General features: G+C 37.2%; 1 pseudogene; it reads right to left on the bottom strand.

The window, feature by feature from the left end:
- The window catches only part of LOC130833979 (la-related protein 1B-like), a 39,544-nt pseudogene extending 15,667 nt beyond the window's left edge, over window positions 1-23,877 (bottom strand).
- Window positions 23,878-26,551: the final 2,674 nt, after the last annotated feature.

The raw sequence follows: 26,551 nt of genomic DNA, 5'->3' as shown, positions 1-26,551 counted from the left end.
CAGTTAGTTGTGATGCCAGTGCTCTTGCAAGAGGGAGTGAGCACACATCCTTCTACTCTGCCATCTTGAACCATCTCCAAGGATTTGATTTTTGAGAAGAGGATTTTCTGAGAGAGAAGAGACTGTTCAAACATTCACATTTTGAGAGAGGTCCAGCTAAACTGCAGGAAGTAAGGACCATGGATCAGGTGACCTAGGAGCTTCCCACCCCACCATCGTCCTGTGGTGTTTCTCCACTAAACTTTCTCTGCTTCAACTTAGAGAGAAAAGGGGACCATAGCATTTCCTAGAGATTGTCAATGGCTTTAATAAAGCCATATGTTAATATAATTTAATCAAAAATAGTTACCATACACCTATTATATATTTTCAATAATTGTTTTCGGTATTGAGGTTATCACCATGAACCAAACAGCACAAAAGCATTGGCCTGATAGAGCTTGGGTTTGAGTGAACAGCGGCAGTTCAACAAGCAACATTTTTAAATGGCACAGATAATAATATCAGTGGTGGAAATAAACATAAGAGAGTAGGGAGAAATGCTGCTATTTTATATGTGGAAGTGAGGGCAAGTGTTCTGATGAGAAGATATTTGAGAAATGAGGAAGCCAGCTCTTCAGATAGCTCTGGAGGGAGAGCACTTGAAGCAGATGAAATAGATCAAGGCAGAAACCTGGAGGCAGAAGCCTGCTTGGCAAGTTTATGCAGGGGCAGGGAGATTCTGAGTCTGGGGGAGGGTGAGTGAGATGGTGGGGAATGGGATCAGAGCCGGAGCAAAGACCCACTGATGTGGAGCTGAAACTCTCCATTATTTCCAAATCATCTTTATTTGGCCTAAAGTCTATTAATTTGACGATCACGCATTAATTGAGGGATGAATCTGTGATGAAGTTGCTTCATGGTCACAAGACAGCTGCTGTCCTCCAGCCTCAAGCCACAATCTTAGGAAAAACAGCAAATGTTTACTTTTAAATGCAAAATTTCAACTGAAAAATGACAGCATGTTGAAAAGTGCAAAACCATAAGTGTGCAAATTGATGAATTTTCACAAACTGAACACACGTATATAATCATCATCCAGGCCAAGAAAGAGAACATGACTCATCCTCCTGAGCGTAACCACTGTTTTAACTTCTAGCACCATCCTTTGTTTATTTCTTTCGAACTCTATATAAATGGAATAAAATAGTATGGGTTCTTTAACATCTGACATCTTTTGCTCAACTTTTGTTATAAGATACATCTATGCTGTTGCGTGTGGTTGTATTTCGTTCATTCTCTTTGCTGTGCGTGACTTACTTGAGTTGAATGCACTACAATTCATTTATCCATTCTGATATTGGTGGGCATTAGTATATTTTGGTTTGGGCTTCTACGAATAGTGCTGCTATGAAATCCTTGTCTGTATCTTTTGGTGCACATTGTTGTGGGTGTTTAGGAGTTGAGTTGCTGGGTTAAAGAAAATGCATCTTTTTTTAACTTTAGTAGATTCTGCCAGAGTGATTGACCAATTTTTTTCTTCCTTACTCAGTGTATTAGAATTTGGTCTGTATCAAACAGATGATATGTCTGTCTTTTTAATTTTAGCCATTCTAAGTAGAATTATTGAACTGTAGTTTTACTATATATTCCCTCGATGATTAATGAAGCTTAGCACTTTACATTTCTGCTGGCAATTAAATGCTTATATTTTAAAGGCAGCTTATAAGTCATTTTAAGAGTAGTTATGGGAATTGCAAATGAAGATAATAAGCGTCTACATCACAGGGAGGGGGATAATTGCATGAAAGGATCCATGTACAGACACTCAATATGACCCGTTGCAGAGAGTAAGAGCACAATTAATATTATGCATTAATAACATTATTTTATGTGCTAAACAAAAAATAGCCTAGAAACCATGATGATCTTTGCTACTAAATATTCCATGTGAAGATGAAATCCAGAGGTACTGTTGAGTAAAAACAAAGAAAAGATGAATCACTTTCATAGAGCCAATAAAAATGAAAGGGCACTGGAACAGAAATAAATGAATCAAAGTCACTTCAGAGGCTGCACTATTTTTGTTTCAATGATAAATACAGTCTTAAATGTCAAAGTGAGGGTCAAAATAATGGCATTAAAAGGCTTCATCTTAACAACTTGTGTGTACTGTAGGTTTCATTATTGACATATTTCATTGAGCTAGATATTTTCTTCTGTAGTCTGTGATTCATGTTCTTTTAAGATCTATAAAATACATTGGTAATATTCAGCACAATTCATCTGAGCTTATTTTTATAATTGTCACCTTTTTTTATCAGTTGAGTCATTAAGTGTAGTCTGAACTGGATTAGGTAGGGCTAACCTACTGCATAGGTAGAAGAAACAGAAATCAACATGGAGGAATGTTAATACTGAACTAGCATCTGATGTAAACCTTAAAAGATGAGTAGGGCTTATTGAAGTTGAAGGCGAAAAGGACATATCAAGTCATTAAAATAATAACAACCAAAGAATCGACAAAATATTGTACATGTAATGTTCAGAGGATCATGATGTCTGGAACGCAGATACACAAAAGGTAAGTAGAGGGATGCAAGCTGCAAAGATTATGATGGCTCTTGACTGTCATGTTTGATTTGGTTTTGTAGCCTTTAGGGACTTGGGAAATGATTTTGAACTGAGAATGATATGCCTATAATCTGGGAAGGTAAGTTTAGAAACCTTGAAAAGAATGGTTGAAGTGACATTTGGTTTGGGAGCAAAAAAACCATAAAGACTTTTGCAAGAGAAGAGTTGGTATATGATGAGAGCTTGACCACAGGTGATAAGAAAGAAAAGGTGAAAGAGGTGATTAATTTGAAATATATTTTTGAAACAAACTTGATTAAATTTGATGACCTGTTGGATGAAGACAATGGAAGAGTGGTCTAAGATTACACTGAGGATTTTAGGTTAGGACGAGCACTTTCTAATTTTACAAAGTGTTAATAGGATTGCATGGGAACAAATTTGGGAAGAAGATCATGAGTTCACTTTGGGACTTTTTAATTTGCTAAAGTCCTTTGCATTTGCTACTACAATGGGAATAGTAACGAAAACTAATGTAAAATCAAAGGTGGGAGCATTTGTGGGGGAAAAGATAAGTTAGATGAAGGAGGAGAAAGATAAACAGTAGCAACAATGGGATAAATTCATGAGACAAATAAATTTGGATGATGAAACGATAGAGATTCTGTATTGATGACATGCTTTATGATAGACATCTAAAACATACCATAGATTTTTCTGTGAGTACAAAATTTCTCCTTCTTGGTATCTCCATTCCAACCCGATTGAATGGGGAGTCATGAGCACCATAGAAAGTGAGTAAGAGAAATACTATTTCTACATATTTTTGAATACTCTTAAAATTGGAAGAGAGATCTTCCAAATAGGCTGTCTTTCTAAGTTATTCTTTCATCAATGCTTTGTGTTACTGTAATTCATTCATTTGAAAGATGTTTTTTAAATTCCTTAACTGTTTCAGGCACTGTTGTAAGCACTGGGATATAGCAGCTCACACAATCAACCCCAAATCTCAGTCTTCCTCAAGAAACTTTGAATGGTTATCCAAAAAGTAATCCCCCCCCAAAAAATGTGCAGCAACTTTTTCCTTATTTAATTATACTCTTCCTGCTATCATTAAAGGCAACCACAGCCAAACATACCCACGATTATAATACACAACCTGCATTAGACTTGGCAATCGCAATGGGCCAAGTGAAATCTGTCTAATAGAGATAAGTGGGTATTGTGATTTCAGCACAACTATGCTAACTGTAAAATGCTAAATAAACATTTAATGTGCCTCTGGTAATTCAGTAAGTGAAGCCAGTATTTTGTGAATAGGTATTAATCCATGTTCATGACTGCTCTAATTTTTCACATCGTGAGAGCTTTTGACATTACACAGTTCATTTTCCCAGAAAGGACAGTGAGTCCTTAAAATAATTATTTAACTAACCTCTGAGTGAACTGGCTCTGCTGTCACTGTGAAAATTTGGATGTACTCATTGTATTAATAGGCTTTGGCTCATTTCTGCTTCTTTACTTCCATCTTTTCAGCATGGATCTTGTTCTAAGTGGTCTCCATTGCAAAAAGATAAAAGGCATATTTTAAATAAACTCTACTGCTGCTTTTTACTGTCATTTCCCCCTTTGAATTTGATTCTGCAATCCTACATCATTAAATCATAAAATAGAAAGCACTGAGGACACTTCATCACTGTGAGAAACCCCCTTATGTAACATTGACTCACACTGTTAAAACTGGCTGATGTTTTATCTTAGTCCCAGAAAAATTCCCAGAATTTGAAAGGAAATATATACTTTTGTCAATTGTCACTAAAATTCAAAATATTTACTACTCTCATGTTAGTAAATAGTTATTTTAAAATCATATTCAGACATATTTTATCCTATTTGAACTATGGCTTTTACATGTTATAAATCTTGCTTTGAAGATTCACTATCATTGCTACTTAATTTTGCTGCTATGAGTAACACAATTCAAGACGCACAGATGTATAAGTTGCCTGAAATACTAAAATTTCACTGAAATAAAGCAAAACATTTCAAAATAGTCATCTGAAAGAAATCCAGAATTTAGGGAGGTATTCTCACCTTGAACGAGCATCATTTTTGTGCAATAAGGTTCTGTTCATTGTATTTATAGATTTTGCAGATGCCTTGAAATATGTGTTTTTCCTCTGAGAAAATATAAAGAAAGCTAATTATCCACAGGAATTCTTGAAAAAGTATGTTTAAAAAAAAAAAAAAACTATGTGAAGAGAAAAAAAGAAAAGGAGTGAATAGATTTTTATTTTTCTTAACACTGACTAGTTTCTCTTGAAAAGGTTCCAGGGCTTCCTAGGTGGTGCAGTGGTTAAGAATCTGCCTGCCAATGCAGGGGACATGGGTTTGATCCCTGCTCCAGGAAGATCCCACATGCCATGGAGCAACTAAGCCTGTGCGCCAAAACTATTGAACCTGTGCTTTAGAGCCCATGAGCCACAGCTATTGAGCCCATGTGCTGCAACTACTGAAGCCCACGCGCCTAGAGCCCGTGCTCTGCAATAAGAGAAGCCACGGCAATGAGAAGCCCACGCACCACAACGAAGAGTAGCCCCCACTCACCGCAACTAAAGAAAGCCCGCACACAGCAAAAAAAAAAGAGAGACCCAACACAGCCAACAAAAATAAATAAATAAATAAATGAATTTAAAAAAAAAAGAAAAGGTTCCAGTAGGGGAAATCATAAAATAAAATTATAAATAAGGTAGCTTGCTAAATCTATTATGCATGAAAATCTTCCTCTATGGTGTGTTCCAAGGTAAAAGGAATTTATCTCTGTATTTCAAAGTTAGTCATACATTCATTACATAATCTATTGCTTGTCATTGTGTATTCCACAATCTCCAGATCAGATCCTGAATCTTTTTATACATTATACTTCCAAGATTTTATTTGGAGTATTGGCTTAATGTTTCAAAACACGTGATTAAGATGGCTTGTATGCACTTTTATTTTTAACACCGCAATATATATATATGTCTTTATAGGCTTCCCGTGTCTACACGCGATGGTCCCGTGAAAAACATTTCATGGTCTTGATTCACGGAATGGCATGCAGAGTTTCTGTCTCACTCTACTGGAGTTCAAAGTTTATTTCTCACTTTGCTGAAGTTCTGAATTTATTTCTCACTGTACTGAAGCCTGCAAGATATAAACAAATCTTTTAAAAAATAAACCGCCAAGCATGCAGTGAAGATGAGCAACACTGTGGTATTTCTTTGAACGAAAGTCGATCATGTGAGTGGTTTCCACAGTCTTCAAAAACAAGTGGCTTTCATGTGTTGTTTGAAATAGTTGAAGAATATTGAGGCATGTACCTTTTGGCCATGGCTTCGGATTTTACGAGTGAGCTGAAACCATCCTAGCCATGTAAACAATCGTGTTGGTTGACCAAAGTTGCCAGGAAAGTGTTCCACAGTTTATGGCTCCTGCCAGGCCAACATATTTTGAGGCCACAGGACATAGATCAGTAGCCATCCAGCTACTCATTTCCATAGCTTGCATCAGGAGAAGGCAACAGGTTTTCGGCTGCGCATAGGAGGTGGGAGCTATAGCATCTCAGAAGAAAACTGAGATGTATCACAATGGACAGAAACTCTCAGACTTGCTTTTTTCACCAAAGCAAAAGAGCCATAGGATGATATTGTAAATGGAGTGAATGACTTTGGAGAGAAAGATATTCTTCATTGGGATGTAAACTTTTTGAGGAAATAATCAACTTGAAGTATAAAGACAACATTTTCAGGTTTTAAATGGCAACATAGGTAAAATTCAGTGAGTAGTTGCAGATGTATTATTTCAGAGGCTTTAAATAAATATTGCAAAGCTCAAAAACATATTTGTGCATTCGTAATTTCAGAACTCATTTTTCATAGGAAAGTTTATAATACTGCTATTCACTGTTCATTTTATATTGGCTTCCTTCTTATTTTCTAAGGACTCCAACTCTTTTTATTAAAATTAAGGGCAAGTAAATTAATAATTTTTAGATGTTAAACTTTGAGAACCAACCATTTTCTTTATTAACAGTAAGATAAGCAAAATATTTTTGGATGTCCATTAAGTGCTAAGTACTGTGATATAGAAGCATATATCAAAATGTGAGAAGATGAGCGCAGAAATGTATAAATAATACTACAAAGTAGGACATGGCTATTGCAAATAACAGGTACAGACAATAAGTACTATGTGGATTTAAAGGAGACAGTTCTTTTTTTTTTTTTTTTTAGTTATGATAAGGAGACTTGAAGTACCTTTTTTTTTTAATTTTTTATTTTTTACAATAAACTGCATATATTTAGAGTGTACAATTTGGTATCCCAGTCTCCCAATTCACCCCCACCAACCCTCCCTGCTTTCCCCACTTGGTGTCCATATGTTTGTTCTCTACATCTGTGTCTCTATTTCTGCCTTGCAAACCAGTTGATTTGTACCATTTTTCTATAGTCCACATATATGTGTTAATATACGATATTTGTTTTTCTCTTTCTGACTCACTTCACTTTGTATGACAGTCTCTAGGTCCATCCATGTCTCTATAAATGTCCCAGTTTCACTGCTTTTTACAGCTGAGTAATATTCCATTGTATATATGTACCACATCTTCTTTATGCATTCATCTGTTGATGGCCATTTAGGTTGCTTCCATGTCCTGGCTATTGTAAATAGTGCTGCAATGAACATTGGACTGCATGTGTCTTTTTGAATTATGGTGTTCTCTGGGTATATGCCCAGTAGTGGGATTGCTGGGTCATATGGTAGTTCTATTTTGAGTTTTTTAAGGAACCTCCATACTGTTCTCCATAGTGGCTGTATCAATTTACATTCCCACCAGCAGTGCAAGAGCGTTCCCTTTTCTCCACACCCTCTCCAGCATTTACTGTTTGTAGATTTTCTGATGATGCCCATTCTAACCAGTGTGAGGTGATTCCTCATTGTAGTTTTGATTTGCATTTCTCTAATAATTACTGATGTTGAGCAGCTTTTCGGAGACAGAGTTCTTGATGTCGGGCAGTCAGAGGAGGTTTTATGGGAAGGTAGAGAAAGCAGGAACTAAAGATAAAACAAATAATTAAAATATGTTGTGATAATTTTATATGCTAGAGGTGCATATAAGAGTTTTGTCATCACTGATTAGAGAGGTCTTGCATGATTAAATTTTTAGTGAATCACATTATTTCTCATTTGTACTTATTCTAGGACATCCTAAGACACGGCTGTTTGGATTGCAGAGTAGATGCCACCATTGGCATCTACCCTGTTACTTCCTGGACCACCTTCCAAATAAATTTCTTCCACTCAAATCTTTGCAGTAGAGTCTGCTAATGCAGGAACCCAGATGCAGACAGATGGAATGGGATATGTTTAATTGATTTAGTGTTGGCCAATGGAGTCACGTTTGAGTAGCACCGAAAACTATGCATGTGTGTGTATATGTGACAGGAATGACTAAAGAATATCTTACTGAAATGCAGAAGCCCTACAATTTCACACTTTTATTAATTTTCTCTCTTAAGATGCTTAGGGCTCTGCTTTATCTTCACTGATAAATTTAGAATAATATATTTTCTGGATCAGTGATATTTCATTTTAGCTTGTTATCATAAAATCAAAGTGATTTTAAAATGAAGAAAGAAGTAGTCTGAAAAAAACACAATTAACTTTGTATTGCTTTCTTTGCCAAGGCATTACCAAGCTGAAGGTGGAATATGATGACTGATGGAGATATATTCAATAACTGGTGGGGAGAGAGCCATTAACATGAGGAGAAGGCCATTTTCCATGTATTTGACTTGTTTTATAGTCTTTCTCTTTTAGGCAGTGGATTTCCAGAGAATCACAAATTTCATTTTATAAGAATGATCTCAGATTCCCCTAACTAACACTATTGTGTTTATACAGTTTTTGTGAAATTATAACAATTTTCTCATCTGATGTTAAAATTAGGAAAAAGGAAATAGAATTAAAGACAGAAGGTATTACAGAAGCAAATACAAGAAGGTATATTTAGTGGTTTTAGTTAATTATAACCTGGGAATTCCAGATTAAATAACAGGTAGAAACTGGGCTTTTAGTTCAAGAATTAACCCCATCAAATTATATTCCCAAATCATATTTACTTACTTAATAAAGCTCATATTCAAGTTGCTTTTCTAAAAATAATTAATTAATTAATTAATTGATTGATTTTTGGGCTGCATTGGGTCTTCATTGCTGCACATGGGCTTTCTTTAGTTGCAGTGAGCAGGGGCTACTCTTCATTGTGATGCATGGGCTCCTCATTGCAGTGGCTTCTCTTGTTGCGGAGCATGGGCTCTAGGTGTGTGGGCTTCAGTAGTTGTGGCACACGGCCTCAATAGTTGTGGCTCACAGGCTCAGTAGTTGTGATACACAGGCTTAGTTGCTCCCCGGCATGTGGGATCTTCCCGGCCCAGGGCTCGAACCCATATTCCCTGCATTGGTGGGAAGATTCTTAACCACTGCGCCACCTCGGAAGTCCCTCATTTCAAGTTGCTTTTTTACCAGCACGTTGCAGCTGCCTTAGCACAAACACACATGAAAGTAGTGTATGATGAACAGACCTACTAAGTGCTGGAAAACAGATCACTTGTTAAAATGACCACGATGACAAAAAAAATAAAAAAGCATGACTTCTGTCCTCAAAAAAAAGGAGAAGGATGACCCATAAAAAATACAATGACTTCCTTCTTATCCCTGGAACATCAAGAGCACTCCTGTCAAAAATTGGATTGATTTCCTCCTTAGCTGTAAAATGTAATGCCTGCCTCAAATCAAATTGTGAAGAAACAGCTTGCAAATATTAGTCACTCTTATATAGCGTAACCTAATTAAACAAATTATCTTTAGAAGTGAGCCATGCTATCAGAGGTCTAATTTTGAAAGTTGCTATAACTAGTTTCATTTTACAGAAAATGAAATTAAGAAACCCTCCCAAAGTCTCAAAGCTGGTAAATATGGATCTAGAAACTGCCCTTTATGCTTACACGATGGCTAAGGAGAAACAGGACCTGGGACAAACGTGACATGAAATCCTTGCATTTGAAAAAGCTAAGATTGAAAACATGAGGTACTGCCCTCATAGGCTGCTGCAACTCTTTTGAACAGAGAATAAACCAGTCTTAATTTCATTAGATTATTCATAATTTATGTACTATTCTCCAATTTAAGAAAAGAATAATAATTCAAAGCAGACATTGTCATTAGTCTTTGAGAATATAAGTACTTTTTTATTCCTTTGCTGTGTCTTTGTTCTGGGGCAGACTGTATATGCTTCATAGGAAACACAAACAAGTGAGGGGAATCTAATCCCAGAAACGCTCTGCTCAGTTATTTTTCAACCTTTCATTACTTAGGTCAATCTTGAAAGCAAAATCTCATCTGATTATATGGGAGTTTCTCCATTAATGCATTGACTGTGATAACATCTAACTAGTCATCAAAAGGGACAGTAGCTCATATTTTTATTTAGTTCCATTCTTCTTCTTCTTCCGTTTGTTTACTTGGCTATATCTTTGAAAGATAAATAACCAGGAAGAAACAAGCCATGAATGCATTGTGATTTAGTGATATCGCTTAGTTCCTGTAGAGCAACAGACTGTACTGAAGTTGTGCCAAAACTACGGGTTAAATCATATCAAAATTTTCATAAATTCAGGTAACTTTGTCTAGCAGGAGCTACACACAGTCAAAGAAAGAAACATATTAAAGTTATTTAAAGTAGAAACGATTTCATAGGTCTTCTCTCCTGGTACCTTTCTCCCCCTAGCAACAGGAGTACTAGTCACAAAGATCCTTGTACATCTGATCTGGTATCAACAAATGACAGAGGGCCAAAAACTGGGCCCTGGAACTGAAGCCTACTAGGTAATGACACGACACAGTGTTTCATTGTGTCTTAGATTGTCTTCTCCATAGGCAAGCCTAAGACCAGGATACACAGGCAAATGAGCTATTAAGTGAAACCAGCAAGAAAGTGATAGAAACAGAATAGAGAGGGGAGAAAGCTAAGCAGATTTCAGGTAAAATCTAATTCTTGGCCTGATTGCAGTGGGAACTCTGGGGCCTAAGTCACACATTAGAGTTGACCCCTGCCCAAGATAAACATACACACATTGTATATTTGACCCTGCAATTCCCCTCTGTCTCTGGGGATCACTGTGGTCTCAAGGACCACACCTTAAGTAAGGTGTTCTCCCTGCATTTTGGTCAAATCTTAGGGTAGGTTGCATCATAGCTGATGGTCTCTCTGTCTTTGTAGAAGAAATGTTCTAAAGGAAGTGGTTTTTATACTCCTGAGCCAGGGGGTCGTTGGTTATAGATTGTCTGTGGGCAAACAAGAAAACCCAATGACTCCTGACTCTCGAGGACCTGATAAAATTGCCTAAGGGTGGTCCTTTAAGGAAAGTTACAGGTATGAGTTGTCAGAACTAGTACAGAAGATCTGAGGGGGTGGAGACGGGACAGCAACAACTCCTACTGCACATACTGGTGTGTAGTTTTGGTGTGTTGGACATGATAGTACTTGCCACTGTGTCCGTTTATACTCGGGGTAGGTTGTGCTACATAAGCCAGCTGTCTTGGTTAAATAAGAAACCCAGTTTGGCGCTCTTTTTTCAGGAAGGGCTGGATTTGGCCCATGTCCTAGGCCATACTTTGCAGATCCCTGATCAAGATTAATGGTATGAAATAAACTTTCTGCACAATTGTATCAGTGTTAACCCTGAACTGGATTAGGAGTTTTCTATCTAAGCTAAAACAAGGAACACCTCCTATCTTACCCCCATTGCTGGGGTGTTGCCCATGGCACCAAAAATAGAAATTCCGTCCATAAAGTTCAAGGGAATCCTCTTATTTCGTTTTAAAGTTTCCTGTTCCCATTAACTCTGCATTTCCCTGCACTCTCAACAGGACACTTTGCAGGAGAAAGAAACAGTTTTGAAGTCAAACTGGATAGGGAAACAGAGTTAAATACACGTTTCTATCATGGGTAGAATTTTAGCTCTATTAATGTGTTGTAAATTCCCAAGAAGGGTGATACTAAATACAAAATTGTCATATTGAAATGACAGTGTAACCTTTCTTGTATGGAGCATCTTTTAAGACTAATGTCCCTGGGCATAATTTGGTGAATTCTGTTATGAAAGAGAATATAGAAAATTTACAGATGCGTTTGACTCATGATCATAGAATGCAAATATCCTAAACAAAATGTATGCAAATTGAATCAGTGTGTAAAAATAGTAATATGCCATGATCAAGATGAATTCAAGCTATAACAATATATAAATACATTTTCATCACATTAAAAGAAAAAATACCTAATTTCAATAGTTGTAGAATAAACACTTGCAAAATAGATACCCATTCATGATTTTTAAAGAAAATGATTCATTAAAATTGGAGTAGAAGGCAGTTTTAAGTTCTGCCAAAAATTAAAAAACAAACACTAAAACCAGGTGAAACATCATTCTAAAAGAAGAAACATTTAAAATGTCCACTTTAAAATTAATTATAAGGATCTCTACTATCATTACTTTTACTAATTACACTGGAGGTCTTGTCTACTGCAGTAGGAGAAGAAAAAGAAATGAGACACGTAAGGATTTGAAAGTTAAGAATTACATTTTTCACTGGTTGTGCGAGATGTTTGTTTCATTATTTGCATGAGTTATAGAAACCACAAAAGAGTTCACAACACATTATTAGATGTATTAGTGTTGATTAAGGTCATTAGTTATAAGATTAATGATCAAAAATCATTTGCATATTTATATAACAGTTGCAAATACCTAGAAAACATAAAAAAAATATACCGCATACAATAACGTCCGAGAATACCAAGGAATTCTAGGAATAAATTGAACAGAGGGTATGCATGACCTCCACAGAGAAAATTATAAAATTGTGTTAAGATATACCAAAGAACTTATAAATAAATGGAGAGTTTTTATGATTAAAAAGACTTGTTATAAATATTCTAATTTCCCCCAGTTATCTACAGATTCTATGCAATTCCAGTTAAGATCCCAACATAGCTTTTCCTGGAAACAGATGACGCTACAATTTACATGGAAGTATAATAGGCCAGGAATACTCAGGACTTGTTTGAAGATCCTTTTGAAGCAGAGAGAGCAGATTTGCTGTACCAGGAATCCAGATATATTTTGAAGCTATGGAATTTAAAACAGGGAGGTAATGACATAGGAGGAGAAATAGTAAATGATGGAATTTAACAAAAAAGCAGAAAGAGGCCTCAGGAAGCGATGAACTTTGGTCTATAACAGAAGAGAAATTAATGGACTGTTCAATAGTAGAACTGGGAAAAGTGGTTGACTATTTGGAAAATAATGAATTTGGATTTCTATCTCATACCCTATTCAAAAATAAACTCTTGCTGGATTAAAGTCTTAAAATGTTTAAAAAACTTTGAAAATCTGAAAACCATCGGTAAATATCTTTTAAATATTGGGTCAGGGAGAGGAAATCAAAGGAAATTATGAACATGGGATTCAGGATGATGTTTATCTACAGCAATGATTGGTAATGGTGGGATGGGAAGGGATCATATTTAGGTAGGTTATTATCAAAAGTTTAGCTTTTGTTTAGGTAGTTGGCTGATTTATTATTAAATAAATAATATGGCCACAAAAGTTAGCTATACATGACAGTGTCACAAACCAAGGGTTGTGATTAATCCAATTCTAAACAACCAAGGTCATAATACAGAAATAATAAGTATATTATCATTTTTAATATTTTTATGCTTTACAATCCAGAGTACATGAGCAAAGGAAACATTATAACACAATGGTTATGAGCAGGACTTCAACGTCAAGGAGACATCCTGATTTCACCACTTCAACCTAGGATGCTAGTTTGTTAACAGTTCTAAAGCCTCAGTTTCCTCATCTGCAAAAAGGGTAACAACACCTTTGCCTCGAGTTAGTTTGAGATTTAAAAAAAAGAGCATGAGATCACTGATGACAGTGATTCCCAAGTATTTCACAAAAGTTTTCCAAATAGAAGCGGAGAGTGAATGTGTATCTCTGGGTAGAAGCAAAAACAATCTTCCACAAACAGACGCTTTCTTGGGAATGTGGTCTATTGTCTCTAAACTTTCATGCTAATTTTGACTATTTTAGGTCATCTTTAAATGTTTAAGATCACTTATCTTCAGCAAGAATGTGGAAAAATAAAACTGTGACAGAAGACTCAGTGAGAACTCAATCTGTGACTCTGTGTGTGTGTGTGTGTGTGTGTGTGTGTGTGTGTGTGTGTTCTGTAGCAGGAAGATCCCACACTTGGCTCTGGGAATGAGGGGCCAAGAGCTGAGATAGGGAAATGTGAATTATCAATGAGTCCACCTTCTGGAAAGGTGGACAAGTCTTTAGTATAACTAAAATCAGGCTTGTCCACTTAAGCCATCAAATCATTCTTTGAAATTTGACGGGAATCTAATAAACTCTCAGAGGGCCAAGAAAGGAGAGTGGTGTCAGTTTTCAGTGTCTCACTAGAACAGACAGGAGGTATGTTTTGGAATTTCTAAGAGGTGGGTTCATGCAGCTAATCACATCTGCAGTGACAGGGCTTCGGGGAAAAGGACTGGCTGCTGTGGGTTAAATCCTTGGAGGCCTAACCTAAGCGGTCTAAAGTCAATCTGAGCATGAAAAGAATATAGTATAACGCCTTTGCAGGGCCAAGAGAATCCCAACGCAGCATGGCTTAGCAGATTGGTGCCTTTGCATTAAGGACAAACAGCAGCAAGAACCGAATTAGAGTTTAAGACCCATGATTCCTACCCACACAGGAGGGGGACGTCTAAGATCAACAGCTCTGGAATGTTCCTGAAGCCACAAAAATTTGATACAAGATCTCCACTAGAGAGGGCCTAACACACATTCTAATTTAATTTTAGCAATAAATTAAAACAATACTCTTTGTACTTACATTTTCATGGAACAATTCTTATCTTCTTCTCTCCAGTTAATAAGAGAAATTATGTTGAATCAGTCTTCCCATGCCAGAAAACTGGGCCAAAGTGAAGAGAGCTGATACCTTATACAGGCAATGTCTCTTTTCCATTTTTGTAAACCAATATTGTGAGAACCCGGACTTACTCAAACAGAGGATTGGAATATATTTATATGTATAAAATCTATCTCTCTAAAAGATAATTCAAAATGGTAACAAATATTACTAGGTATCTAAATAATAACCTTTGAATAAATAATTTGCAAGAAAGCTGTGCAAGCCCTTTTTGGAGAAAAATTGTTTAAAATTAAAGGACCAAAGAAAGGCCTTACTGAATGGTGAGATACATCGTAACCTAGATTAAATAATCCAGTGTAAAAAGATGTCCACTCTTTTTGTTGTAGTCAAAACAGGGAATATAGCCAATTCCAATAAAATAGTAAACACAATTCATCAAACAATTTGACAAACTCATTTTAAAACTTATATAGAAGAGTAAAAATACAGGAATAACTAAGACTATTCTGAAAAAGTAGAAGAAAGATGACTTGCCTGTCAATCATTAAGATTCATGATAAAGATATAATAATTATGAGAATTTTTTAAAAACATGGTAGTAGTGATGCCTAAATAAACAAATATAAGAAAACAAAAGGAAACAAGATAATGCATGGGACGTTGATATGAGAAAAAATAAGGATTTGAAATTTGGGGGGGCAGAATGTATTAGGATATTTGATTTTCTATATGGAAAAAGGGAGTCCAAAATTTGTATAAAATACAACAAAACTGGGTAAAGACTAGCTTTGAAAAAAGTAAATCTATAAAAGTATAGTCTATTATCTTTACTACCTCAGAATATAGAATGATTTTTGAATAAGGAGGTAAAAGAAAATGTAAAACCTTAAACAAGTTATTATCATAAGTAATAGAATGACAAGCTGAATTGCATCATAATTAAAAGCTTCTGTACAAATAAGACACTGCAGTAGATAAGTTCTGGAATAGTCCCCAAATATCCATTTAAGGCAGTATTCACGACTTTGGGTAATCCCCTCCCCTGGAGTAGCTTGCTTCTAACCAATACTAACCCCCAACATCCGGGGCAAGTCATTTCTGTGATTAGATTACAAAAGGTTCTGACTACTGTCTTGCCAGTACCTCCTCTCCCTTGCTTGGTTTGATGAAACAAGTTGCCATGTTGCCTTTTCAAAAGCCAGCAAAGCAGTAAGTCCCTTAGTGCAGCCCAGAGGGTAGTGAACTCTGCCAAGAACCATGTCAATGGTCTGATCCTTCTTCAGCCAGTCCTTCAGATGAGACCCTGGCCCTGTGTGACATCTTGATTGTTGCTTTGAAAGAAAGTCTGCAGCAGGGAGTTCAGTTAAGCCACATCTCGATTCCTGACCCACGGAAACTAATCTGCTAAGTTTGTGGTCATTTGTTTCACAGTAATGGATAACTGATACAGATACCATGAAATAATAGACATGAGTCAGAGTGAGACAAGACATTTACAATATATATAATAGTCAAAGTCTTAGTATTTAGAGAGGGTACTACCTAAGGAAGTCATACCAATTAGCATCAAAAGGAGCAATCAAGATGAGCAAATGAAATGATCAGGTAACTCACAGAACTGAAACCTGCTTTGACAATAAACAGATGAAACAATGATTATTTTCACTAACATTCAGGGAAATGAAACTCAGAGAACAAGTAATATCTTATATCTATTTGATTGACACAATCATTAAAAGTTTGATAAAGTCAAGTATGGCCTTTGGAAATGAGAATTCCTATGCACTGCTGGTAAAAGTGTAAGTTATTACAACTGCTCGGAAAATCAGTTTAGCATCACTTTGTAAAAATTAAAAGATGCATAACTAAGACCCAGAATTTTCATGCCTAGGTAAATTTTCAAGAAGATATGAACAAAGGTACATATCTTGGTATTTTTTGCAATAATGAAAAGTAGGAAAAAGCCCAAATGTCCATCAGTAGTCAACTATTAAGCCATGTTTTGAAATTACATACAGCAGTTGAATGAATTAAATCTGTAATATTTAGATAAATTTCAAAAAAGAACATTGAAGAAAATGCCAAGGTGAAAGGCATTATGTGTGGTATGATATAATTTATATAATTTATTAATAACAATTTTTAAAACACCATTCAAAAGTGAAATGGATTAAATAATAAAATATAATAATAATTCTTTATTATTTTGGTATTATTTTCCAAAATAAAAAGTTTTAAAAATAAAAATGATCTTGTATAGTAATTGTTTCTTCAGTGTATGAGGGTTGGCAAAGAGATAAACTGAGAGATTTTCAGAAAACTACCTAAATTAATATATGACAGTATTTCTGACTGCTGCCAGTAAAAATGTCTGTGAGGAAATCTCCTTGTTTAGAAGTCATCACATGTCACATGTCAGGCTGGAAAGGTGATATTATGAGTACTGGCTATTTTAACATTAATGCAGTCTTTTTTCTCACATATAAATACATTAATAGACTCAAAGACAATCCTCACAATCAGCTTTCTTTCTTTAACTCACCACTTTATAGTTCATTGCTGTAATCTGATCACTTGCTGTATCATTTACTTCTATTTAGCAAATCACCCCAGATCTTAGTGGTTTAATACAGTAATCACTTGTTATTTTGTATGGGTGTGGAGCTCTGCTTAGTGGTTCTGCTGATGTTGGCCAGGCTCACTTATCTGTCTGATGTCAGCTTCTGGGTTGGCCAAGTATTGGATGAAGTAACATGGCTTCAATGTGACAGCTCAGGTGCAGCCACATGTCTCATCCTCCCCAGCTTAATCCACACATGTTCTTGTGGTTGTGGCAGGGGTCCAAGAAAGAAAGTGAAAATACCCAAGTGCTTTTTCAAAGCTCTGCTTGGGTCAGTAACTACCTGTCCAAAGCCAAAATCAGTGCAAGCAAGCACTACCTCAGTGTGTAGACAGTAAAGTGTGAAAAGGAAGTGTGAAAAATTCGGGACATTAGCAGAACTCATCTACCATACACACTTATAAACATGCATGGCTTTTCTTGTAGCCTTTTAATAAAATTTAGGGCATTGGCCAACTTTGAAAAACATCTTATTATTATTAAATTGGTGACTACAGATAACATTCTTTATTCAGTCCCTGGACTGTTACACTTTATTTCCCACTGCCAACAATAGAAGTTCTGGAGTGAGATTACCCCTCTCCACAATTCCAGTCCACTTGACTGAGACCAGGAATCTATGGTGCTCATAAATAGAAAAGAGAGAGAGCAGCCCTGTCCATTTGGGCCTTACACTGTCAGAGGGGTGCTGGCTGCCAGCAGAAGTTCCATCTTCTAATTTTGAAGCAACCGTGGGTGGTAGGGCGACACTTTGTCTGGTGCTAGATTTTCCTCAAGGTTGAACTGACCCCATGATGTGAGGATTGGTGTTCTTTCAGCTCCTTAACCAAACTTTTCTCCAGGTGCCATTAGACTCAGAGTGTTGGAGAGAGATTTGTGGTTGGATGTTCTTTGATGAAGACTCTAGGAGTGACTAAGCCTTTAGTGATACTCTTATGCAGAAGGATGTCCCATGGGCAGGTGAGATGCTATACACACTAGTGAAAGGATCTTTGATGGCTGGGGAGGAACCCTATTCTGCTGCTACCATCAAAGACCAGAGCTGAAAACATTCTTGGAATGGCAGGATCCATTAAGAAGAGACGTAAATTCTGGCCACGAGGATTCGTGGTGGCCAGCCTTTTCAGTTCATTCACAGTGACCTCTCTGGCTTAAGGAAGGGCTAGTGTGGCTATTTAAATAACTCTTAGCCCAGAATCCACTAGACTCTTCCCCTGCTGATCACCTGCTAAACTCAAATGCTGGAGCTGACCCATGAATCCATTTCTTTCCAGACTTGTAACTTTGTTTCAGCTTATCTGCAGCCCTCCCCTGCTACTGGGTCTTAGTGGCTGTCACCTTGGCTCAGCCTTCTGAGTCTCTCTAATTGGAACCTCACTTAGCAGGAAATGTCCGGATTCCTTCCTCCAGCAAGCCCGGAACTCCTTACACAAAGTGGTTTGCCTCCTCCATCCTCAATTTCCTCTGACAGTCAAGCGATTCCCTTCCTGACGCACCGTCCTCTGATTGAGCATTGCAAATTTGCCTCGGTGATGAGTGTTTAAAATACACTTTTCAAAAATCACTTTTATCACTCCAGGCATTGGAGTGGCAGGCTCCCTGGAGCTTAGGTGCATTCACTTTGGAGGGCTGAAAGGGCTTGATTCAGCCTCCAAAGTTAGCTCTATTGTAGGTGTAGGCCCACATTCGCACGTATAAATCTCAGTGCATACTGCGTTCACTATAAAACACGGCACATATAATACACACATGTGCACAATCCTACTTGTATGTGCACACGTGAACAAGGCATGTTCAGCATCCATGCGTCAGGAACAGCCGTTTGCTCAGTACCCGCCTCCCGTCAGGTGCAGCGCCATGTACCAGGACAGAAAGACGAACTCGACATTATTGTTTTTCTGGAAATCACGTACAATTTTTAGGCTGCAAAAGCTGTAGAAAAAAAAAAAATGAGAATTTTGCCATGAATATATTCTTTCTAATTTTACACAAATATAAACCCCCATTGTTCATTATCAGAGCTTAGAGTAAGAACACGGATAACCTGTGCTCAACTCACAAAACAAACGCAGTTTGTAGGCCTGCAAGGATTCTTGAAATAAGAGTTTCAAGACAGAATTTATCAGAAGCAGGCCTGTTGCATACTTGGAAGACATAACCAAGGTTAGTCAGCTTCTGGCTTTTTCATTTGATGTAACTCAGATGACTGTGATTTTGCCAAAGTTATAAATAGCCAACAAGCCTTTGAAACACATTTTCTTTATCATGAGGTGTAAGTTTTGTATCTTCTTCTTTGATAAATTTTATAAACTCCAACTAGAAGCAGCCATTTTGGAGAAAATGCATGGACCCAAGTAACTTTTTCTTCCCACTCACTTGAGTTACCCTTGATGTATGGAAAAAGCCCACTATCATTATTTTAAAATACTGAAGCAGCATTATGTTTAAAAGCATACACAAACATTTTAGAAAGCATGAGACACTACAAAAGAATGATTTCAACATGTAAGGAATTAGGAACTAGTATAAACCTGTCCCCAATAACTGATAATGCACTTGGCAAAAATTGCTTTTAAAAGGAAAAAAGAGGACTTCCCTGGTGACACAGTGGTTAAGAATCTGCCTGCCAACACAGGGGACACGAGTTCGAGCCCTGGGCCGGGAAGATCCCACGTGCCGAGGAGCAACTAAGCCTGCGCTCCACAACTAGTGAGCCTGCTCTCTAGAGTTCATGAGCCACAACTATTGAAGCCCGTGTGCCTAGAGCCTGTGCTCTGCAACAAGAGAAGCCACTGCAATAGGAAGCCCGCGCACCACAACGAAGAGTAGCCCCCGCTCACCACAACTAGAGAAAGCCCGTGCACAGCAACAAAGACCCAACACAGCCTATGAATAAATTAATTAATTAATTAATTTAAAAAAAAGAAAAAAAGGCCAGATATCAGCCAACCATGGGCAAATTGGTCAAAAAGAGCAGCAACCTTTAGAATGCTTCCTAGGAGATCTGGCCTACGTTTTTAGAGTGGTTTTGAACACATGGTTTGATATTTCATGTTAAAAGTCTTTAAAAATGAATATGTAATTTTCTAGGATGGAAATTTTGTTTTATTTTTATGTGTTTATTCTAGCAAGCAATAGAAAAATTGGGAATTAAATTGTTATGCAGAGTGAATTTTTGTCATTGAAAAGACATTCCTTTATTATACAAAGATTCTAAAAATAGAATTTCAATTCAACGGATGGCATTCTAAGTCCGTTTCTGAAAGTAGTCAATTTTTTGGTTAGTCTCTGCTGGGCAGTATGTGCTCTGCTGGAGGCCTCTGGTCGTGAACCCCTTTGACTCTCAGAGAGGTCCAGCGGCTGCGTTCTCACGTCTGTCCAGCCCTCGGAAATCACTGACTACGGTCAGGGTCCGGAGCAGACAGCTCTCAAGACCCTGAGGCACTGAGGGAGAGAAATCTGAAGTCATGAGCACCTCCATCTTTCCTACTTTCTGGAAACATGACCTCCTGTAGGCAGGCCTGGGAGGGAGCTGAGTAATAGGAATTTAAAATCCTGTTTAGTAGAATGCTTTCAATTACTTATTCATTCCTATTCCCCCCATGGCTTTTAAAATAATTCATTTTTCTTATATGGATTAACACATGGATTCTCTTGCCAAATTTTGTGTGTAAAATAGCAAATAAAATGGAAGCACTTTGAACAGTCACCAATACCAGCCCTTCTACCATACATGTATCCTTTCATCTCTGCTTCGATGTGTGTGTGCAGGTTTGTGAGGGTGTGTGGATGTGTGTGGAGGCATTTGGATGCTTATAAAAATATAGAAAACAAGTGCAGCTGAACATATTTTCATATCGGACAGCTGCATTTCCTCCTCTATGAATTCCCTATCGTAGGGAATTATTATTATTATCCTAAGGAATTATATTATTATGTTTATCTATCTTTTAGCTATATTTTGTGCAAGTACTTTCCTGTTGAAAGGAAGACCTTATAGGAATAGAAATATATACGGATTTTTGATACATGAATAGTTTCATATATACAGGTCACTTAGAAATGTTTCAGAGATCTTTCCTTGTTGGAACATGAAGAACTATTCATTCCCTTTTAACCGTGTGTATAGTTATTCCAGAGAAGAGATTGAAAAGGTTTTATTTAATCGTCCCCTTGTATGTGCCTCTCTCCACACGTGTCAGGTTTTTCCAGCATAATCAGAAGTGGAATTGTTCCGTCAAAGGGATACACAGTTTAATTTTTAAGAAATTCTGCCAAATTATCCTCCAAAATGACTGTGCCAAATGGTACTCACTAGTCATGCATGAAAGTTAACGTATCTCCTACTCTTGTCAACAGGGGGTTAACACACTTTTTTATTTTTGCCAAGCCACCACAAAGCATTGCATCAAATTTGCTTGAATTTTTAGTTCTCTGAGTAACAAGTGCAGTTGAACATTTTTTCCATATGGTTACTGGTCAGCTGTGTTCCCTACCTCTCAATTTTCTATTTATGACATTCAAAGAGGAAATGCAATAATTTTGTTGAAGTTTATTATGGTATTATGTTTACCTATCTTTTAGCTTATTTTGTAGAATTACTTTCTTGTTGACTTGAAAAAGTCATTTATATATCCTGGATAGCTATTTAATTTGTGTGATAAATCATTTCCCTTATCTTCTGACTTGTTTTTTAACTTTAATAATGATATATCTTATAATTATTTTAATGATTAACTTTGAAATTTTATGATTAAAATGTATCAAACTTTTTCTTTATAGCATTTTCAGAACTTTCCCAAAGTCATAAACATATTCTCTCATTTTTGTTAAGGTTTTGTTTATATATTTAGATTTTAACCCATCTGGAATTAATTTTTGTGAGTACTGGGTGGGAGGTAGCCTTCAAACTTTATTTTTTCAGATGGAAAATCTACTGTCCCAACATCATTTAGTGACTACTTCATTTCCTCACTGACAGGAGATGCCATCTGATTAATACATGAAATTCTCATAAACATATTATACATGTATTCTTGACTCTAGTTTGTCACATCTCAATTTTTTAAATTATAACACAAATATCCAGTTTATTCTGTTAACTGTATCTCAATAAAAGTTCTTTAAAAAAAAAAAGAATTTAACCATTATTGGCAATGATTCATCATGATCTTCATTCACTTCACAGAGTTTGCTGAGTGCCTATTATTTGCCAGTCACACTACTCTGAGCCCTGGGAGAAAGCAGTGAACGAAACAGGCCAAGTCCCTGCACTCGTGGCTGTAGTGTTCTGTATGGTGCAGGAGGACAGCACACAACCAGTGGCTGCAATGTTATAGCAGATTTGCAAGATGCCAAGCCTAAAAAGTGTCGACCTCCTCTTAGATAGTGTTAAAGAACACAGATCCATCTTAGCTACACCAAAGTCTATGTAAGATATTTTTTGTTTTGTTTGTTTGCTTTAGCGAAACCACATCTAAACTTCACATCAGGGACAATCAATATGCAAAACTCTAAACCTACAGAAAAAGCAGATGGCAAGTTCTCTTCCCCCAAACAGTTTAAACTCTATCTGGAGAAATGAAACTTAAACAAGAAAAAGTGGTATGACGTAAGTAGACAAAAGCAAGAATAAATGAGGGGTTTCGAGACAGCACAGCATTAATTTTCAAATTTGTAGGATAAACCATAAAAGCCAGGCCAGTTTGAGGAATCAGATTATTGTGCTGTGGAAAGATCGAGCTTAACTCTCAACTCTGAATGTAGCTATGTAAATGCACGTACGTGGACACGAGGGGCACGGCATTCTTGATCGGAGAATTCCTCAATGCCTCGTGTCAGTTTTACTGAAATGGAAAAAAGGAAGATGTGTCATTAGAGAGAAGCTGAAAAAGCGATATAGAGAGAGCTTTGAGAAGGCTTTAAATAGCTGAGAAGTGTCGGTTGTATATTATATGCATAAAGTGAAACCAAAAGAAAACTTGTAAGCAGAAGGAGGACTTGATCACTGTGTGGTTTCAAGGAACTGACACACCTGGGGACCCTGAAGGCAGGACTGCCAGAGACAGCCTTTACTTCGATTTTCCTTTTCTTTTCCTTCTCCCAACGTGCTGTGTGTCAGTGGCCGACCTTCTCTCCTGCCATAGTGCCCTCTCATATTTGGACCCTCCAGAAATACTTACATTCTTCTCTATTTTCCAACACTAAAGAAAAACTAAATGGCCTCTGCCACCTGTATAATGAATCTAAAGGTGATCTATACTCCTGGCTTCTCACGTCTGTTCTGAAAGTAACTCTCCTGTGAAATACATTTTCATTTCACATAATTTGGGGATCAGGAGATGGAAAACCCTTTCCTAGAGAGTACGTGACAGTTTCAGCTTCTGGGGCAGCCTGGGAGGAGAGATGCTTTTGTCTCAGGGGAGTTTCAGGTCCTGTAGGAGCCTCTAAAATGACCCTCAATGACCTCCTCTCTGGGATTTAATCCTTTTTTTGAGTGTCGGCTGGACTCAGGATGTGCCTCCAGCAAACCAGATACGGCAAAAGTGATGGAATATCACTTCTGAGATTAACTTACAAAAGATTGTTTCAACTTGCTTGTCCACTCTGGCTTTCTCTCTTTTGCTCACTTCAATGCAAGCCAATGCCATGTTGTCAGCTGCCCTAGAGAAAGGCCTGCATGAAGAGGACTTCATGCAGATGGTTTCAAGGAGGACTCAGTCCAACAACCTGTGGGGAACAGAATCCTATCAGCAACAATTGGAGCAAATTTTCCCTCAGTGGAGCCCTGACCAATAACATGATTGCAGCCTTGTGAGAAACTGTGAGACAGAAGATCCAGTTAAGCCACACACAGATTCCTGACCCACAGAATCTGTAGGATAATAAATGTTTATTGCCTTATTGCTTAAATTTGGGGTAATTGTCATGCAGTATAGATAACCAATACAGGCCACGTCACAACAGAAAATTCTGTGGGTATTGTAAAGGATCCAGAATCGCGGGATAGGAAGAGACTTTAAAATCAACTAGCTCCATGCCCTGTTAGATGCTTGAGACTCTTGTAAAATTCCTGCTAATGATGGTCAAGGCACACTTGAACACCTTCCCTGTTCTGAACATTTTAATATAATTTTCATTTGGCTTTGGAAATTCCCAATAGTCACTTGATAATGATAAAATTTCTTACCTCTGTGATCAACTGTCATTAATGTTGGTTTCTCACTTGGGATGAGGAAAATTACATTCTTAAAACTGATGGAAAAGAAAAAGCATGTTATTTAGGAGAAGGTCATGCATGTTTGGTCTATGAGTCTTTCTGTAGTCACATTTCCTGTGTAAAACATGTCATCTCCAGAAAATGGAAATGGAAAATGGCAACATAATGGTACTCTAAAAACATGATAAAGGGTGAAAAATGAATTATCACCAGAGTTGTAATGAATACCCACAACTATATTTTTAAAAGATAAAACACATGTGACAAGTATGCCTAGACACGTCAGTGGTTTGGCTTCTTTAGGAAGAAAACCTGTGCAATAATAATGCAGATCGTATAATTACTCTATGAACTCGTCTTCATTAATAACAAGCATGGGACAGCTGCAGTGCATCTTGGAATCCCACAGCTTTCCCCAACTGCATTACTAACAAATTGAAGTCATACACCCAAATGTGGTGAAGCAATTCATTCAATAGCAGCTGGGAGAGATTGGTCAGCATAAATAGACTCTAAAGATAATTTAACTGGCAAGGACACTAGAAAGAAGGCCACATTCCTGGGTGATTTATGTAGCTGAGGCTATTGAGAGCCTGCTCTTACTCCTTTGGGACTCAACCCTACCCTAGGAAGGCTACTTAGTGCAAACACCTGCTGCTCTCTGCCTGCGAGCTTTCATTCTGGCCCATGCTCTTGGCAAACCGGAAATGCCAGAGGGAAGATAATGTTCTGGATGCAAAGTCCAACCAATGTGGGAGCAGAGGTTGGAAGACAGATACACAATCTCCCTTGCCACTCTGCTGGCGTAACTCTAGTGCATGTTCTACACAGGCTCCCAGAGCTTCCCAGCTGCAATGAAGCAGCAATTACCCACAGTGGTAACTTGCTTGATGATGTAAACTTCCTTGCTTTATTTCCCTTCCCTGTGTCAGTTCCCTACTCCGCTCCCAGTGTTTCCTGAGATAACATCAGCATTCCTGGTGCCACCCAAATAAAGTATTTGGACTCAAATCCACGTCTCAGGTTCAGTTGCTGGTTGGGTTCAAATCATGTCTCAGGAACCCAACCTAAGACATTTTACTTGGCAGTTGTACATTTAAATTAGGTATTATATTCTGAAAGAACTTGGGGAAGTTTTATACTCACTGAAATACTTAAATGTAGAGCACACAAAGGGCAGTAAATTTCCTTGATTTAGGAGCCAAAACCAGACTTAATGTATTTGTGAATTTTTGTTACATTTTCTCTTTCCTATCTTTAATGTTGAGGAGATGCCAGAAGGCCATCTGCTTTTATTACAACAGAGATTTCCACATGGTCTCTAAACTTTCATGAAATTGAGGGTGAAATATACTATTCTTCAACCCAGGAGGACTGTGGATTCACAAAGAAAAGTTCACAACACAATAATAACCATAATTTACTGAATACTTACCAAGGGGCAGAAAATATGCTAAGTGCTTTATATGTATTTACCCATTCTACATCTAACTAGCCTTAAACTCTAAGTACTTTCTTATTGGGCTTTTTGTTTTTTTGTAGCAAATTTGCTGTTTACATGAAAACCACACATATTTACAGTGTACAATATTGTAAGTCTAAACGTATACATCCCTGAAACCATAACCACGATCAAGATATTCATAACCCCAGATGTTTTTTCATGATTTTTTACATTCCTTCTCCATTCCTTACCTCTTCTTTTCCTCAGGCTACTGTCAGTGTAGATTAGTTTGCATTGCCTAGTATCTTACATAAATGAAATAATACTATATGCTGTATTATACTCTCTTATTGTCATGCTTCTCTTAGTCATGATTATTGGGGGATGCTTTCATATCTTTGTATTTATCTATAAGTCATTCATTTTCACTGCTGAGCTTGTTCCATTGTATGAATATCCTACAATATGTTTATACATTTACCTATTGAAAGACACTTGGGCTCTTTCTAGCTTTTGACTATAACAAATGTGAACATTTATATACAACATCTTACGTGCACTTGTGCTTTCATTTCTCTTGGGTAAATACTCAGGATTGGAATAACCGAATTGTATGGTGATTGTGTGTCCCACAATTTTAAAAAATGGTCACTGTATCATT

The sequence above is a fragment of the Hippopotamus amphibius genome, chromosome 12, assembly GCF_030028045.1.
Source record: "Hippopotamus amphibius kiboko isolate mHipAmp2 chromosome 12, mHipAmp2.hap2, whole genome shotgun sequence".
NCBI lineage: Eukaryota > Metazoa > Chordata > Mammalia > Artiodactyla > Hippopotamidae > Hippopotamus > Hippopotamus amphibius.
Note: the sequence above shows the minus strand (reverse complement) of the source record. Positions and strands in the feature narration are given on the sequence as shown.